Source organism: Cnephaeus nilssonii (genome assembly GCF_951640355.1).
Source record: "Cnephaeus nilssonii genome assembly, chromosome: 3".
Classification (NCBI taxonomy): Eukaryota; Metazoa; Chordata; class Mammalia; order Chiroptera; family Vespertilionidae; genus Cnephaeus; species Cnephaeus nilssonii.
Window position 1 is genome coordinate 75,827,956 of NC_137074.1, and position 19,077 is coordinate 75,847,032.

The 19,077-nt window shown below is 36.8% G+C and overlaps 1 pseudogene across 1 annotated transcript in view; it reads right to left on the reverse strand.

The window, feature by feature from the left end:
- Nucleotides 1–4,721: 4,721 nt before the first annotated feature.
- The window catches only part of LOC307096736 (phospholipid scramblase 1-like), a 29,884-nt pseudogene continuing 15,528 nt past the window's right edge, over nucleotides 4,722–19,077 (reverse strand). Inside the window, exons 2-3 of the transcript in view lie at nucleotides 4,837–4,889; nucleotides 4,722–4,733 (exon numbers count right to left, since the gene is read on the reverse strand). The product of the transcript in view is annotated as a phospholipid scramblase 1-like (transcript). The remainder of the gene's footprint in view (nucleotides 4,734–4,836; nucleotides 4,890–19,077) is intronic.

Here is a 19,077-nt window from a genome sequence, read left to right on the forward strand (position 1 = left end):
ACTGAGATTTATTCTGAAGAGTTTGAGGCAATAACGTAAAAAACGTGGGAGTCAAGCAAAGTCCCAGGTCTCCCCCTCATTATCTGAGTGATCTGGTCAAGATCTTTAATCTCTAAATCTCAGTTTCCTCATTTGTAAAATAATTAATTATCTGCCTCACAGTGTGATTGTGGGGATGAATATTTATACAGTTAAAACACATAACACATGATAAACACTTAACAAGTGGTAGCCATAATTAAATATTTTTCATTTTACAACTACTAATACATCAATAAATTGATAAATTCTATAGAAATAATTGTACAATGACTAATAAGTTGATAAACTAGTAAAACTCTATAACTGATTTATTATATTTTAAATGTGATATATAAATGTATTATATATTTCCTCAATAGTCACCTAACTCAAATGAAAAATAGTTAAGATTTCATTTTCTTGAATGTACTTTTAGAAGATTGCTGGTAATTGGTATAATGTAGCAGAGAATAGAAATAATTTAGAATAGAAAGTAATCCACAGATATGTCTAGGTGTTAGCAACACATGAATTTCAAATGCAAAGTTTTATAAAAACTAACCATAGCCTTGACCTATTATGGTAGCAATACAGGCAGAGCCATTGTAAACAGGTGATCAAACTACTAGTTCTAGAATATGAGTTTGCTTCTGTATCATCTTAAGATAAACTTTAATATTTTCAGATACCATATTTTAATAATATTAAGTTTTATAGGTTTTCTAATATTTAATCTTTCAAAAATATTGAGATTCATATATAATATTATAAGTAAATAATATATAGATATAATTATCATATATAATATAATTTTAATAATTGGGGCTGATCAGAACATATGACAGACATTGTCAATCTAATAAACATATACTATGTAATTTCCATGACTTTATTTTTCAAAATTATGAAAAATCATGTTCCTGTACAAAAAGCTAAGGCAGTCAGTAGGTTATTATTCCAATTCCTTCTGCCAGCATATTATCAGGATTTCCTGAGCATAAGACTGCTGTATCCTTCTTGAAAAGTTTTCTTTTATTGGGATATCTTTCCTCCGACTTACGCAGCAGCTTAGGCAGCTAAAAATGTCAGACTATGGATTTGAATTTTAAGAATAACAGATTAGTAATAAGATGTTACTGAGGCAATGTTCAGGAAGATGTACAGTTCTGTTTTAAGGGTGAAATTCCTTGTGAATCAAATTTTTTTCCCAGGAAGAGTACAAAGCCTCACCCAACCAAAATTGCACAACTTTGTGGACAAATGGAGCCACTGAAACTCAGACACTGGGCATTATCAGAGATGGAGAACTCGGGGAAAGCACAGTTGCATAGTTAGATAATAGTGGCAGAAAAGAACAAAGTGGGTTTGATGATTCTATTATTTGATAAGTTTCATAAAAAGAAGTTTGTGTCTATCTCAGTAATATATTTAAATTGCTATGGAATATGATAACTATGTCAGCATAGGAACTAAGATGTATGTTCTCATATTTCAGATCTAATTGGCATCAGAAATCACTTTCATTGAATATTTAACCAAGATTGGACCCTGTTTTCATAAAATGGTGATGTATAGATGTCCTCAATGTTAATAAGTTGTCACTGAGCTTCATTCTGAAGAGTTTGAGGCAATAATATTAAAAAAAAAACAACATTGTTTACTCACAGTAAGACAGTGAAGTGAGAAATGACGGTTAGGGGGCCTGATATGAAATTTACACATCTGGGCAGACTGGGAACCAGGTTTGAGGACAGCACAGTCTGGTATACAAGGCATGGAGGCCAAGAGATCATAAAATCTTAACCACAATTGGGGTAATTTATAAGTTCTAAATTTCCAAGGAGTCTGAAATATGACAGAAGGTGGTGAAAACCAGTGGTGAGAGAATCCAGGGAATAGTGATATTCTAAAACCCAGATTGCCAAAAGGCATCAGGGGGGGTTGCTCGACGTTAGGAGCCCGCCTCCATTCCCAGGAAGAAAGCAAGCTCCAGGCTTGAAAGGTTTCTGGGAACATGCAGGATGTTAGTACAAAGCATGAAATGGTGATCAGTGCAGAAGCTCAGTGTTATAAACTGAGCTGCATAGAGTAACTCTGGGCTCAGGAAATCAAATGTAAAGGACCTACTCTCTGTTAGAGGAAACTGTGATGTAAAAGCCATGTGAGAGTCCTAGTGATCACAGAAAAGATAAATGTGCCAGGTGAGTTTTGCAGCAAGAATGTCTCAACGACTGTGTCCTCACCCAGAACAGTAAGGAGGGTGATCCAATGCAAAGACCAGTCAAAATGGAATGGATAGATTGGAGTTCCTAAAATTCTTTCCTAATTACATCATGTTTTATTAACCAATGTCACCCCATTGGTTAATAAAGTTATATAGGTTTCAAGTGTACAATTCTATAATACATAATCAGTATATTATATTGTGTGTTCACCACCCAAAGTCAATCCCCCTTCCATCACCATCTATCACCCCTTACACCCTTCTACCTCCGGTGATCACTGCGGTGCTATCTGTGTCTATGAGGCTTTTTGTTTTGTTTTGTTGTAGTTGTTTGCTTTTTTTGTAGGGTTTTGTTGTTGTTGTTTTGCTTAATCCCTTCACCCTTTTCACCTAGCTCCACAACCCTGCTCCCCTCTGGCAGCTGCCAGTCTGTTGTCTATTTATAAATATGTTTCTATTTTGTTTGTTAGTTTATTTTGCTCATTAGATTCCACATGTGAGTGAAATCATATGGTATTTGACTTTTTCTGACTGGCTTACTTCACTTAACATAATGCTCTCTAGGTCCATCCATGCTGTCCCAAAGGAGATTTCTTTTATGGTGAATTAATATTTGACAAAAGAGGCAAAAACATACAGTAGGGTAAAGATAGTCTATTTAATAAATGGTTTTGGTAAAATTGGTCAGATACATGCAAAAAAATTAAACTAGACCACCTTCTAGCATACACAAGAATAAACACAAAATAGATTAAAGACTTAAATGTGGGAATGCAGATTGATACCATCACTGTGGAAAGCAGTATGAAATTACTTCAAAAAATTTTTAAAAAAAGATTATCCTATGACCCAGTGATTTAACTTCTGGGAATGTACCTGAAGAAACCTGAAACAATTATTTGAAATAAGATAAGCACCCCTATGCTTATTACAGCATTATTTATAATAAAATATTTGGAAGTAGCTCTAGTGGACATCAGTAGATCAGTGGATAAAAAAGCTTTGGTGTACTTACACAATAAAATACTACTCAGCCGTAAAAAAAAGAGGAAATCGTACATGTGTTTATTATGGAACCAGGATATAACCTAACTGGGGAAGTAGGCATGGAAAGGATTGAGCAATCTGTGGCAAATAAGACAAATAATAGATCTGAAATGCCAAAGTTCTGTGTGTGGCAAGATCAGTGAGTTCACCTGTGGAAAATATGGGGCAAGCAGAGAAAGGGGGATTGAGATCTGAGTCAATGTAGATGATGTGACAACTTCAGAGAGACACTGCATGCAGGTGCAAGGAGGAACATGCTACATCATGAGAACACTGGAAGGAACAGTGTCTTCACATAAAGTGGGCGGAAAACACCCAAAGGAAGCTGAGTCCTGAAAGAAACAAACCTTCAGAACTTCAATGGTTCTTAAAATAAGTCAAGGCAGACCTCTGAGAAAAGCATGTGGATATGGTATGAATACATTCTCAGAAGTTTCCTTAAAAACTGTGGCCTGCAGGCCTTGTCCCTTTTCTTTTAGAAGCATCTGACTAACCCTCCAAAGCCTGCTACATGGTACACTCAGGCTATCACCTCCCCATCTTACAGTGAACTTGAAGCTTTACCACATTCCCAGGGTCTCCTTGGTAGATTCTGTGTGTGTGTGTGTGTGTGTGTGTGTGTGTGTGTGTGTGTGTAGTGTAAAGCTGAAGAGAGAAGCAGAGGAAGTCTGGGTGAATTGAATACTGCCATTACATGTAGCATTTTATCTTACATAATTTTTGGTAATGCATTAATCCATTAATAAAAGCAAGCTTGTGTATTGATGGCTGTATGTCAATATTAATGTAACAAAACCATGCCTGAGGGTGGAGACTGAGAGACTGCAATGAAATCAAAGTGGGCACCACCACAGAAACATTTCGGAAGGAAGAGAACTTTATTGTATTTCAATGGAGTGCTTGTTTGCCACTTCTAATTAAAGCACTGAGAAAAAAAAGGGCAATATTTTTTCCAAATTTCTGAGCTTTCATAAACAATAGTATCGTGATAATCACTTGAGAAGGCGAAAAGACATTCAAAATTTAATGTTTTTTTTCTAACTGCAATGCAGTTTTTTGTCCAATGTGTTTTAAACTTATCTGCACTGATATTTATCGTTGTTATCATATGTCCTTTCTTACAAATACAAATATTATGATTTTTAGCATTATTATTATTATTTACCATCAAGAAATTATTCAACTTCAGCTGCTGATATAGGCCACTCTGTCTTTAGAACATACAGTGTGTCACCAAAAAAGTTTTTTTTTTTAAATAACTGATTTATACAAATGTAACTAAGAGGGTACCAAGTAAAGTTTAGAAAAGGAAGAGCTCATTTATTTTAAGGTGAAATGTGAAAGGGGATGAGAAAAATAATAAATGAAGTGGTAATGTACAGGAACTTGCTGTGTTTCTTTAATTTAAAGTAAGTAACTATGCATTTAGTCATAGAGTAATCTGAAATAAGAAGAGAATATTAGAAGAGAAAGTGAAGCTACTACTATACATTTCTTTTAAGGAAATTAAAGAAAGTTTAAAATTAATACTAAAAATAACATACCATATCAGGATCCCTATAATTCCTGAAATTGGAGGTGAAATCTCCAATAACACCTTCAGAGAGAAGAATCAAAATGAAAATATACCAGAAAAAGGTATAGAAGAACTTAACTCACACAAAAGTCTAAAGACCAGAAATAAAGGAACAGAGATGAAAGGAATAATTAGGACAGCAGCCCTACTCGGAGAAACAGAAGGAGAAATTCTTTTTTTTAAAGTATATTTCACCTACTTTATCATTTTGCTCTGAGCTGGACCAGATGACCTGGAACTAAGGGACTTCGAAGAACAATTTGCAATAAGGGTAGATACTCTTAGCAATAATTTGCAAATAAGTAATGTCTGCCCACATATTTATTATTCATTATCATGTAACCATGAATAAGTGTAAAGTCTTCTGACATGAAAAAATACTTTGTTTACTCTTTAGTCAATACCTCAAATGATAAAGTTCCCAATAGGAATTCTAGCCTAAGCAATGACTGGATTAGAATTTGTAGCAATATAGAATTTGAGTGTACAGAAATCATGTTTTTTATAAGCAATTTTAATGCCAAGAGAAGTTTATAATAGTTCCTTAATAAACATCAGAATTGCCTCATGAACACAAGGGTGAATTAGGTTGTACAAAGAAATCAGTGGAAAAAATAGAATGCAAGTAAATATGGAAAATATAACTTATAAAAGTATCTTCTTTTCCAAGATGTATGGCAATTGTTTTACTTGAAATAGTGACCAAAATTTTGTAAGATAGATTTTATTTTAAACTAAAATAATTATAATTATATGGATTTTCATAATAGTTCTATTTTTGTTAGCACATATAAGCAACAAAATCAATATGGGCCTTTATTTCTTTAGATTACCATGAGGAATTCGTTCCACTTGAGCCTCTTTGCTGCAAAGGCTTCCAAAGAATTAACTAGGAACAGGTCATGGATTCCACCCAAGCATTTTACCAACAGGTGCTGACTGGGATGATGCCTGGGTTGCTATATCCTTTTAGAGAAAGCTTCTGAGAGGTTGTAACACAACAAACATGTGTGAGATTCAGATTATTCTGATTTCTGGCTACAAGTGCAGTTATCTACACTGTGTATAGACTCAATTCCAGTGGACAATATTTTAGGAGCCACTAAGGATTCAGAGTTCTTTGCTAGGTGTGGGTTCTACAAATCCTGAGGACATTAGGAGAGTTATTTCTCAAGCTTACTGATTCTTATTTTCTAATGTAAGATATGCCTCTTGATTGAAAAGGAGAAATTATTTTAGGCCACCAAAGAGGAATGAAATGAAGAGTGGTCCTCCAATAATATCTAAATCTCCATTCAGATAAAATGCTCCACCATTCCTGAGGAGCTTGGATGCAATATGGTTGGTGAGTGGAGGAACAAGGACAATCCTATTAGCAGTGTCAGTTCAGGCAAAGTGTTCTGACATAAAGAGCATTTGGAAAAAAATAATAACTCTGTTTATGGAACTAGACAACTTACTTTCCATCTTTGATTCCTAAGTGTCTAATCTGGAAAATGAAAGTAATAATAGGACTATTGTGAGGCCTAGAAAGATTCCAACCAGGATAGTTACGTAGATGAGAACCAACACAAATGTAACACAGATGGTGGCAGAAAGGAAAAAAAAAGTAGGTAAAATTTTATTAGGCAATAAAAAGTATAAATCTAAAGATTTTATAATATCAATAACATATCAAATTAGTGGTTAAGAACTTTAAAAGTCTTAAAATACTTGTTTCCATGTTATAATGAAATTTTCTTTATTTCTGCTCTCCAGCCAGGTTCACAAAATATATTAGGTTGGAAGGTACATAGTAGTGTAAAATTAAGTGGCATAAATTTATGTGGTGGAGCTGAGGATAAAGTCAGGATGATGTATCACTCATCTCGTTACCCAGTTGTAAGAATAGAGGTCAATTAATCAAACGTTCAACAAATATATAATGAGTACCCACTGTGTGCTTGGCAGTGTGAATTAGCAGATCAGCAACTGCTCTAATTTTAACTCATCTACTATTGGGAGATAAATAAAATTTTTTGTTGACTTTGGATTAATTTATATGGTTATACCTACAGAAAAAAATGAAATCAAAAATTCTATTCTTCATCCCACACTGATGCAATTTCACATATGTGTTGTTTCTTTCATTCGGCATCCCAGTGTTATACAGTCTGCCTTAACAACATATGGTTGGTGGAAAGAGTGCATCTGTGTTTCAGTAATCTATTCAATAAAGAAAAGTCCATTTATGGCTCAAGATGAATGTAACACAGGAATGCAGTGTGTTGGTTTTTAGCTTTGCTATGACAACTACTCTTCATTGTGAAAAAAAAAAAAACAACTCAAAACATTCTCTTGCTGAATAATAAGTGAGAATGATTCATTTCCAGTTATTTTCTTTATGAATATAGTGGCTTATGGAAAGAACAAAAAGTATCCATTTCGCTTACATTAGCTTTTGATAAAGTTAAATAGATCCATTTCAAAGTAGATTTTCCCACGATACTTGTTAGAGACAATGCAAATCTTCCTGCTAAGTGGTCGCCAAGATTGTGAGACTTAAAAAGAAGAAAAATTATCCACAGCATGAAATTATGGTTCCTAAAATGCGAAAGTGGAAACTAATTTCTAAGAATGTTTTGGAGACAAAGAAAAATTGGAGAATATAGTGTTTTGTTAAACAAAAGCAAGAATTATCAGTTGGTTGTTGAATGGATGTTTCCATTGGGATATTGTTAATGAAGATAAATGAAGGCAGCTTAGAAGGAGAAACATGTTTCCTTTGCAGATTTAGAGCATGGTTTGGTTAGCTAAAAGGCAGGTGAAAGGAGAAACGTGCCCCCAGGACAAATGCTTAAACTTACTATTTCACCCTTCTTTGAACTTCTTATTTACCTACATTTAAACCAGTTTTCTCCCATAGAATAAAGCTCCATATTGAGGGAGTTCACAGAAAATTCAAACCAAAAACATATTATTTTATTAGACATATTTTGGAAAAACTAAGGACAAAGTAGAATTTTGACCACTAAAAACACTATTCAGCTTTGATTAAACTTCAACCCAGTCTAAATCTAGAGAAATATAATAAAGTAGATACATAAACCAGTTACCCAACTTGGATATCTCCCCCACCATCTGTAAGTCTCTTCAAATATCACCTTTATGACACAGACAATGGTGACCACCTAATTTAATATTATAAATTGCCCTCTCCCAGACATCTCAATCACTTTATCTTGATATTCTCTATTTTCTTTCTTCCTTAGCATTTGATAATTGAGATCATTTGCCTCCACAGAGCTTACCCATAGCACTGAGACCTGAGACCCCAATATAAACAAGATGTAGAACATTTTTTCTCCAGAAAATAAGGCTATATCTTATCTAGTAAATAACTTTACTCTTTGCACTGGGAGATGCAAAATGATTAAGCGAGACACTTTAATTATTTGGGTCTTTCTCTCTCCTATCATGCAATAGATCATTTACACTTATTAAACAGGAGCTTACTCTTCAAGAATTTCTATTGACCTTAACAATTATATTACAAACTCTGTCCAATTTCAGTAGATTTCCCACTCTGAAAGACACATCTTAGTCACTTGATCCCAATGTCCAAACACTATAAACACCCTGCACCAGTCCGCTGACTTTTGAGACACTACTAAACCTCTGTCAAGGTGATGCTCTCCGTTTTATAGAAGTAGGTCAAATAAACTTAACTTTGCTTAGTCAATAGTTTGCCGGCAATCTTTTGGAGAGTCAAGGGTCAACACATTTATCACTTTCAGACATATAACACTTTACTTTTCATGTTTATTCTTATATTTGGTCTCTTCCAACAAGCAAATTTCATGAAGGCAAAGATCCTTGTTTTATTCATTGACATATTCCAAATACTTAAGACAGTACCTGCAACTTAGAAAATACTTGGCATATATAGACACTCAACCCCATAGCAGCAGAATTCTCATTATTCTCAAGCACACTTGAACTATTCTTTAAGAGAGATCACATGTTAGGTAACAAAATTAAGAAGAGTGAAATCATACCAAGTATTTTTTGCCAACCACAATGGAATGAAACTAAAAGTCAATAGCAGAAGAAAAACTGGAAAAGTCACACCTACATGGAAATTGAGCAACATGCTTTTGAACAACTAATGGATAAAAGAAAAATTAGAAAATACCTTGAGATAAATCAAAACAAGCTTAACCAAAACTTATGGGATGTAGCCAAAGCAATACTGAAGAAAGTTTATAGTGATAAATCCCTTCATTAAACAAAAAGAATGTCCTCAAACAACTTTAACCCTCAAGATACTATAAAAAGAAACTAAGTATAGAAGGAAGGAAATAATAAAGATTAGAACAGGAATAAATGAAATAGAGAATATAAAACAATAGAAAAAATTGGCAAAACCAAGAGTTGGTTTTTGAAAAGTTAAACAAAATTGACAAGCTAGACTTACTTAAGGAAAGAGATGATTCAAATAAATAAAATCACAAATGAAAGAGAGATATTAGAAGCAATGCCACAGAAATAGAAAGGATCATAAGAGACCACTAGAAGAAATTATATTCCAACGAGCAGGGTAACCTAGAAAATGGATAAATTCCTAGACATATAATCTACCAAGATTGAATTATGACAAAACAAAAATTCTAAGCAGATCTCTAATTAACATGGAGATTGAATCAGTACTTGAAAACCTTCAAACAAAGAAAAGCTCAGGACCAGATGGTTTCACAGTTGATTTATACCAAACATTTAAAGATGAAATAATGTCCATCTTTCTCAAAATCTTACAAAAAGTTAAAGAGGAGGAAACACTTTCAAATTTATTTTATGAGACAAACATTTCCCTGTTACCAAAGCCAGACAAAGAAACACGACAGAAGAAAACTATAAGCCAACATCCCTGACGAGCACAGATGAAAAATATCTTCAATAAAATACTAGTAAACTTAATTAATAAGCACATTAAAAGGATTATACATCATGGCCAGGTGAGGTTTACCCCTGAAAAAAAATGGTTTAGCATATGAAAATCAATTAATATCATATACCACATTAACAGAATGAAGGATAAAAATCACATGCTTTTAACTCAATAGAGACAGAAAAATAGATTTGACAAAATTCAACACCCTTTCATAATAAAACCTCCCAATAAACTAGAAAAAGAAGCAAACTACCTCAATGTAACAGAGGCCATATATGGAAAGCCCACATCCAATATCATATTCAGCAATGAAGATTTAAAGCTTTTCCTCCAAGATCAGGAACAAGGCAAGCATGTCTATTCTTGCCATTTCTATTAAACATAGTACTGGAAGTCTTAGCCAGAGCAATCGGGCGAGAAAAAAACAGGCATCAATAGTAGAAAGGAAGATGTAAAATAGTTTCTGCAGATGACATGATCTTACCCTATATAATAAAAGGCTAATATGCAAATAGACCGAACGGCGGAACAACCAAACAACCAGTCATTATGACATACGCTGACCACCAGTGGGTGCATGTGGAAAATGGTGGGCGGTGGCCGCAGCAGGATAGTGGAGCAGGTGGGCAGGGGTGTCAGACCAAGGCGGAGCGCCATTCGCTATCATCAGAGTGAGCCTCTGGTGGTTACTGAAAATTCTTTGCTCCCATAGATTGCAGTCCCACCAGGCGCTCACACCTGCTGCCAGCGCCAGAGCTATCACTCGCACCCACTCTGGCACCAGCCCCAATTGCTCCACGCTATCAGTGGGTGCAAGCGGGGCCAGTGCCATCAGCTTGTGGGAGAGATAGCAGCCAGAGCAGGGCTACTGGCAGACAGGGGATCGGGGGCCATGGTGGGAGGGGCCGAGACCCATCCCTGTGTCCGCTGCAGCCTCATGGCCCACAGTTCCTTTCAAGGTGCATGAATTTGTGCTCTGGGCCCCTAGTATGTAGATAATTTTAAAATCTCTATATAAACTGTTAGAATAAACAAATTTAATATAGTTGGAGAATACAAAATCAACAGAAAAAAATCCTTCAATGAACTACCAGAAAAAAGAAAATAATCCCATTTACATTAGTCTCAAAACAATAACAACAACAACAAAAACTTAGGAATTAACTAAGGAACTTAAATACTTAAACATTGAAAACTATAAAGCATTAATGAAAAAATTAAAGACATCAATAAATGGAAACATGTATGTGTTTATGGATTTAAAGACTTAATATTGTTTTATTGTCCATACTACCTAAAGCAATCTACAAATAAAATTTCTATCAAGTTCTTAAAGCTGAAATAGTAAAATAATTCAAAAGTCCATATAAACCCCAAAGGACTCTAAATAGGTAAAACAATCCTGAGAAAGACAAAGTTGCAGTCATTATATTTCTTGATTTCAAAATACTTTACAAAGCTACCTTAATGAAAACAGCATGGTACCAACAAAAAGACAGACATATAGACAAATGTGAATGGAATAAAGATCCCAGAAATAAACCCAAGCATGTACAGTCAACTGACCTTCAACAAGGTTGCCAAACATACACAGTGGAAAAATGATAGTCTCTTCAACAAATAGTGTTAGGAAAATTGTGTATTTGCATGCAAAAGAATAAAAACCAACCCATATTTTATAGCATTCATAAAAACAACTCAGAATGGATTAAATTTTAGTAAGAGGTAAGGAGAAAGGAATCCAGGATTGCAACAGAGATGTCTGCCTGCCGGCTTAGGCCCGATCCCTGGCAGGCAGACATCCCCTGAGAGGTCCTGGACTGTGAGAGATCCAGGCCAGACTGGGGGACCACCTCCCTCCCACCCCCCAGTTCATGGATTTTGTGCACCGGGCCTCTAGTTAGTGTATAAAAAAGGCATAGATTTCTGGGTGTTAATTTTTGTATCCTGCTACATTGCCAAATTCATTTATTAAAACTAGTAGTTTTCTTATGGAGTCTTTAGGGTTTTCTATGTAAAAAATCATGTCATCTATGAATAATAAAAGTTTTACTTCTTGTTTTCCAGTTTGGATGCCTTTTATTTCTTCTTATTTGATCACTATGGCTAGCACTTCCAGTACTATGTCGAACAGGAGTGGTAAAAGTGGGCATCCCTATCTTGTTCCTGTTCTTAGGGGAAATGGTTTTAATTTTGAGTATGATGTTGGCTGTTGGTTTATCATATAAGGATTTTACTATGTTGAGGTATGATCCCTCTATTCTCACATTGCTGAGAGTTTTTATCAAGAAAGGGTGTTAGATTTTGTCAAATGCTTTTTCTGCATCAATTGATATGATTATGTGATTTTTGTCTCTTACTTTGTTTATGTGATGTATCACATTTATTGATTTGTAGATATTGTGCCATCCTTGCATCCCTGAAATAAATCCCACTTGGTCATGGTGTATGATCTTTCTAATGTAATGTTGGATCTAATTTGCTAGAATTTGGTTGAAGATTTTATCATCTTTGTTCATCAGGGATATTGGCCTGTAATTCTCTTTCTTTGTGGTGTCTTTATCTGGTTTGGGGATTAGGATAGTTCTGGCTTCCTAGAAAGAACTTGGAAGTGTTTCTTGCTCTCAAATTTCTTGGAATAGTCTGAGGAGGGTAGGTTTTAGTTCTTTGAATGTTTGGAAAAATCCCCTGTGTAGCTGTCCAGCCCAGGACTTTTGTTTGCTGGAAGTTTTTTTATTACTGCTTCAATTTCCGTCATCGTCATCAGTCTATTCAGATTTTTTTTAATTCTTCCTGATTGAGTTTTGAAAGATTGTATTTTTCTAGGAATATGTCCATTTCTTTTAGGTTGTCCAGTTTGTTGGAGTAGACTTGTTCGTAGTATTTTTTTTACAATCCTTTTTATGTCTGTGGGGTCAGTTGTTATTTCACCTCTTTCATTTCTGATTTTGTTTATTTGGTTCCTCTACTTTTGTTTCTTGGTGAGCCTGGCTAGAGGTTCATCAATCTTGTTTATCCTCTCAAAGAACCAGCTCTTGGTTTTATTGATCTTTTGTACTAGTATTTTGGGGGGATTCTCTATGTCATTTATTTCTACTCTGATCTTTATTTCCTTCCTTATGCTTTGCTTACTCTGGGCTATTCTTGTTGCTCTCTCTAAAATTCTTTAAGTTGTACAGTTAGATAATTTATTATCTTTTTTTATTTTTTTTATAGGTAGGCATGTATATCTATGAACTTCCCTCTCAGGACAGCTTTCACCATGTCCCATAGATTTTGGGTTATTTTGTTTTCATTGTCATTTGTTTCCAGAATGGTTTTTATTTCTGTTTTGGTCTCTTTGGTAACCCAATCATTGTTTAATAACATGCTATTTAGCTTCCAAGTGTTTGACATTTTTAGTGTTTTATTGTAGTTGATTTCTGATTTTATGCCATTGAGATCTGAGAAGATGTTTGATATGATTTCAATATTCTTGAATTTGTAGAGACTTAGCCTGTGTCCTAATTATGTGGTCTATCTTTGAAAATGTTCCATGTGCACCTGCGTAGAATGTATATTCTGAAACTTTAGGGTGAAATGTTCTGAAGATGTCAATTAATTCCATCTGACCTAGTGAGTCATTTTAGATTGCTGTTTCTTTGTTGATTTTTTGTATAGAGGATTTATCCAATGGTGTTAGTGGGTTATTAAAGTCTCCTACTATGATTGTATTTCTGTTGATCTCTCCCCTGATATCTTCCAGAAGATTTTTTATGTATTTGGTTGCTCCTTCATTGGATGCATATATGTGTACCAGAGTTATATCCTCTAGTTTTATCGATCCCTTTAGTATTAGTAAGTGGCCTTCCTTGTCTCTTGTTATGGCCTTCACTTTGAGGTCTATTTTGTTAGATGTAAGTATTGCTACCCCAGCTTTTCTTTCATTTCCTTTCACCTGAAAAACATTTTTCCATTCCTTCATTTTCACCCTTATTCTGAGGTGGGTCTCTTGTAGACAACATATATATGGGTCATGTTTTCTTATTTATTCAGCTACCCTATGTCTTTTGATTGGAGCATTTAATCCATTTATATTTAAGGTTATTTTTGACTAGAGGTCCAATGCATGAAATTCTTGCAAGAGTAAGCCTTCCTTCCCCCAGCTGCTGGCACTGGCTTCCTTCTGGCACTCGGGACCCAGGTTTCCCTCCAGTCACCAGCAGGTACTTGGGACCTGGGCTTCCCTCACAGCCCCAGCTTCATCCAGAAGGACATCTGGAAGGATGTCTGGATGGGTGTCTGGTCTAATTAGCATATTATGCTTTTATTATTATACATAGGTACTTGTTTGTTGCCATTTTTATTCTTTATGTCTGTGTTCCTTCTTCCCTTTCTATTTCTTCTTTTTACACCAGTACTTTTAGCATTTCTTGCATTGCTGGCTTGGTGGTAATAAACTCCCTTTGCCTTTTTTTGTCTGTGAAGCTCCTGATTTCACCTTCAATTTTTATTGATAGCCTTGCTGGATAGAGTATTCTTGGAATTAATCCCTTGATTTGCATCACTTTGTATACTTAATTCCATTCCCTCTTGCCTTATGTGTTTCTGTTAAGAAATAATTTGATAATATAAGTGGAGATCCCTATTAGGAAACTCTCTGTCTCTCTCTTGTAGCCTTTAAGATTCTCTCTTTGTCATTAACACTTGCCATTGTAATTACAACTTGTCTTGATGTTGGTCTTTTCGGGTTCATCTTGTTTGGGACTCTGTGCTTGTGTGACTTTTCTTCCCCAAATCAGGGAAGGTTTCCATCATTATTTCTTCAAATAGGTTTTCTAATCCTTGCTCCTCTTCTTGTCCTTCTGGCACCCCTATTATAAGTACGTTATTTTGTTTCATGTTGTTCCAAAGCTCCTTTAAGCTCTTCTCCTGCTTTCTAATTTTCCCCCCAAATTGCTGTTCAGATTGTGTGTGTTTTTCTACCCTGCATTCTAACTCACTAATTTGGTCCTCCACTTCTTCTAATCTACTGTTTAAACCTTCCATTGTGTTTTTTATTGTAGATATATCATTCTTCATTTCCTCTTGATTCTTATATATGTTAGTAATTTTCTCATCCAGCCAGTTTAGGAACTATATGACCCTTAGTCTGAAATCTTTCTCTGACATATTGCTTACCTCCATTTCATTTAGTTACTTTTCTGGTGATTCCTCCTTTTCTTTCCTTGGGGGGTTTGCTTTGTTTCCCTATTTTTGCTGTCTCTTTCTGTCCCTGGGCTCCCTGCTTGGGGTCTGAGGTGTTGAAGCCCCTGGTGGTTCAATAATTGGGACTCGTTAGACCAGAGGCTGGATCTGCCTTGAGTTTCACACCTTTAATGACTCTTCTCTGAGTTGTACCTCCTTCTTCCATGGTTCTGGTCCTTCAGTTGTCCACATCAGATTCTCAGGGTTGGCGGGTGGTGTGCACAGTTCCTCTGGTCTGCGACTCCCTGTAAGGGCCCAGAGTCCTCTGGCAAGCAATTCACTGTGTGGCACCAGCACGCAAGGCAGGATGGCACCCTAGGACTCTCTGGCAGTGCACATGCAGAATGATCCTGTGACCTGTAACTGGGCATACCAGGTCACACCAGCAGCTTTTACCTGGTCCAGGGCTAGGGTACACACAGGGTGACCACTCTATCCATGATGGGGGCAGAGCCCGTGCCAGCCTGAAGACTCTGTCTGTGCCAGGGGATGGAGCCTGCTCTGGCCAGAAGGCTATGTCTGTGGCTCTGTACTAGGAGGGGGCATTAAGCAGAAGACGGGTACCCCTGGCTTGCACTCACAGTGATCCTGGGACTCTGCATTTGGGCTTTGGCAAGGACACGCAACTTGGGAGGTCTCTCTTGGTACACTCACTACAGACGTCTAGGACCTCCTGTGTGCTCACTGCTGGGGCACAGTGGTGGTTCCACTCAGGTTATGGCTGCAAGTGGCTCCCTGTACAGGCCCAGGGTGGTGTCCAAGGTTGGCCTAGGTGTTGGTGTGGCTGCACTTCTGGCCTCTGTTGCTGCCCTCTACAAGATGGCGTGGGTTCCCATCTACTGCAAGGCCTGGAGGGGTCCAGGAGCTTAGGCTTGGGTCACACAGGGTCTGCAGCTGAAGCAGTGGCCTTGGCAGGAGAGGTACACATTCCCAGCTCACAGGAGCCTGCGGCTGGGGAGGCTGGAGTCCCGGGGTCTGTGGGTCTGCAAATGAGGTAGCAGGTCTTTGGCCAGAGTGGCTGCAGGGTCCAGAATGGTGTCTGAGGCCAGTCTGGGTGGTTGTGAGGCTGGGTTTATAGTCACAGCCACTCTCCCCTTCAAGATGGTGTAGTTACTGTTCCAGTGCTGGCCACCTGGGAGTGCTTGCAGCATTAACAGGGGCTGACCATGCCAGCCCCTGAGACTCATCTTTCATAGAAGGAGCAAGATATAACTGTCCCTCACTCACACACACACACTCACACACACACCATGCACACACACACACACACCATGCACACACACACTCCCTTATTACTCCCTCACTTATTTACATTCTCTCCCTCACTGCTGTCCTGCCAGCCACCATTTTAGTCCCCTCCTGTTTTGTTTTTAAATATATTTTTATTGATTTCAGAGAGAAAGAAAGAGGGAGCGAGAGATAGAAATATCAATGATGAGAGAATCATTGATTGGCTACCTCTTGCGTGCCCCACAGCAGGGATCGAACTCAAAACCTGGGTATGTGCCCTGACCGGGAATTGAACTGTGACCTCCTTGTTCATAGCTGAACACTCATCCATTGAGCCACTCTAGCTGGGGTAGAATGGTATTTACCAAGAGCTGGAGGAGGGGGAAATAGGAAGTTTCTGTTCAATGGGCATAAAGTTTCAGTTATGCAAAATTAATAAGTTCTAGAGATATACTGTATAGCATTATTTCTATAATCAACAATGAAATATTATACACAAAAATTCATTAAGGGGGTAGATCTCCTGTTAAATGTTCTTATCACAATAACAGTAAGTTAAACTGAATTTAACTTAAAAAATGACTGACTATATTGCTCACCTACTGCATTATGCTCACCTACTGCATTATGCTATATTGCTCACCTACTGCATTATGCTTCAGAAAGATGTACAAAATACACATGGGCACTGATGCTGAATATATTGCTGAGGTGGAATCCTGCAGGCATCCTACTGAGTAAACTGGCCTTGCAGAATCACTGGGGAGGTCAAAGGTATACTGAGGCCTGTGGGAGAAGAATAGTCATTCAGGGGGCTTGAGGCTGCAGCTATTTCCCAATCAGTGTGGAAGCATTTTAGTGTTTTAACAAATGGTGTACACAGGTATATATCAGCTAAATATCAGCTCTTTATATTGTAATATTATTATTTCCATTTCATTGATGAAGAAATGAGGCCCCATAGAGTTGAGCGATTTATCCAAAGTCACATGGCCATTTAATGGAGAGGGTAATGCTTGAACTTAGGCAGTCTGACACCAATTCCTGTTCTTGTAACGGTTATGCTATTCTGCCTCATCTTTATAAAGAAAATAATTAGCTTTAAAAACAATTAATTTGTCCTGGCTGGTGTGGCTCAGTTGAGCATCATCCCATCCACCAAAAAGGCATTAGTATGATTCCTGGTCAGGGCACAGCCTGATCTCCAGTAGGGGGCATGCAGGAGGCAGCTGATCAATGCTTCTCTCTCATATCAATATTTCTCTCTCCTTTCCTCTATCTCTAAAATCAATAAAAACATATTTTTTTTAAATAATAAATGGCTATCCAACAACTAATGGATTCCAGGCACTGTGGAGGACAAGCTATAGGTGGATTCAAACATCAATTATGTAGAATTTCATAAACGGTAATGGTTTTAGCAAGAAGTGCTAAAAGTCAGGAAAGACCCGTAACTAGAGTTGGAGGCTTTTCTTCAATAAACTGAAGGTGAAAATGAACTGTTTGCACATATTATCTAAATAATTGCTCCAATTTTCCATTATGTTGTATTAGAAGACAGTAGTTTGGAAACAAGAATTTGTAAAGTTTTTGGTAACATCTCCAGGGATGCAGCAGAAGGCGTTCCAACTGCACCTTGGCCAACTCTCTTTTCATTTTGGAAGTAGATGATTAGCCATGATTGGCAGTGATTGCCAATGACAGCAGGAGATAACTGGATTGGTCATGCCAGGAATTCTAAATACATAGTGGAGAAAAGCAGATAGAATACTTGTTCCCTCATTTTCTTTATTCCCTAATATTCCCCTCCCAGTTAGCACTCTTCCTGGTGCTGTGCCCAACTACCTGACGCTGGTTCTCCATAGAATGTGGCCTAGGATCTGAATGTGGCCTAGGATCTGCGTTCAAGGCTCTGGTAAAAAATGTTCACCAAAAATGATCAGTGGCACCATTTGGAAATAAAATGTGGCCATTGTTTTCAAACACTAGGTTAACCTTTCAATATAGTTAAAATAACAATTTGGTGTTACCATACCTCCCTTAAAATTATTTAAGGTGATGATAGACTTAAAGTGCAGATGACACTGCCTTTCTTTCAATTAAAAGACAAATTTTAAACAACTACAGACACAATTCCTTTTAGTAGTTTCCTGATATTTTTAACAGAATACCATTACAACCAAGAGTTTATATTAATATTTGTGGTTTTCAAATAGTAAATAACTCAAAAATCAAATGATGATAATTTCAATACAGTGAGAAATTTGATCAACATTTAATAAACTGGAAAACAATACCAACTGGAGCTGAGAAACTAAATCCCATAACGCCAGCTTTCATTTCACATGATCTCCAGGTGGCTGCTGGCCAGTTTGCCACATGAAAAAAGCCTGACATTTACTGGAAAAGACTCCAACTATTAAAAAAAAAAGACATTCAGTAGAGAACACACAATGTTGTGCTGAAAGGCTATGTTATTTTGCCAGAAAAAAATTCAATCTGTGCGCAAAATACCTCTTCCCATGTCTTTTGATCTGATGTAGCACTTGTCCAAATGGATGGGCTCCCTAAAGGGAAAACCCATTTCAAGCACCGAGGAGCTCCAACAAATGCGCAGCACTCAACCTCGTGCTTAAATATCCCAAATGGTCTCTTGCTGGTAATATGAGAACAAAATCAGTGTTTCACTCAGAAAACAGCTTTCCTGGCTTTTCTCTTCTGTTCCATTTGTGCATTGATATGAAGATCAGAGTCATCAACTTGAATGTGATTTAGAATCTCGATGCAAACAATGAGACATTAAACACTTTCTGGCGCTCTGAA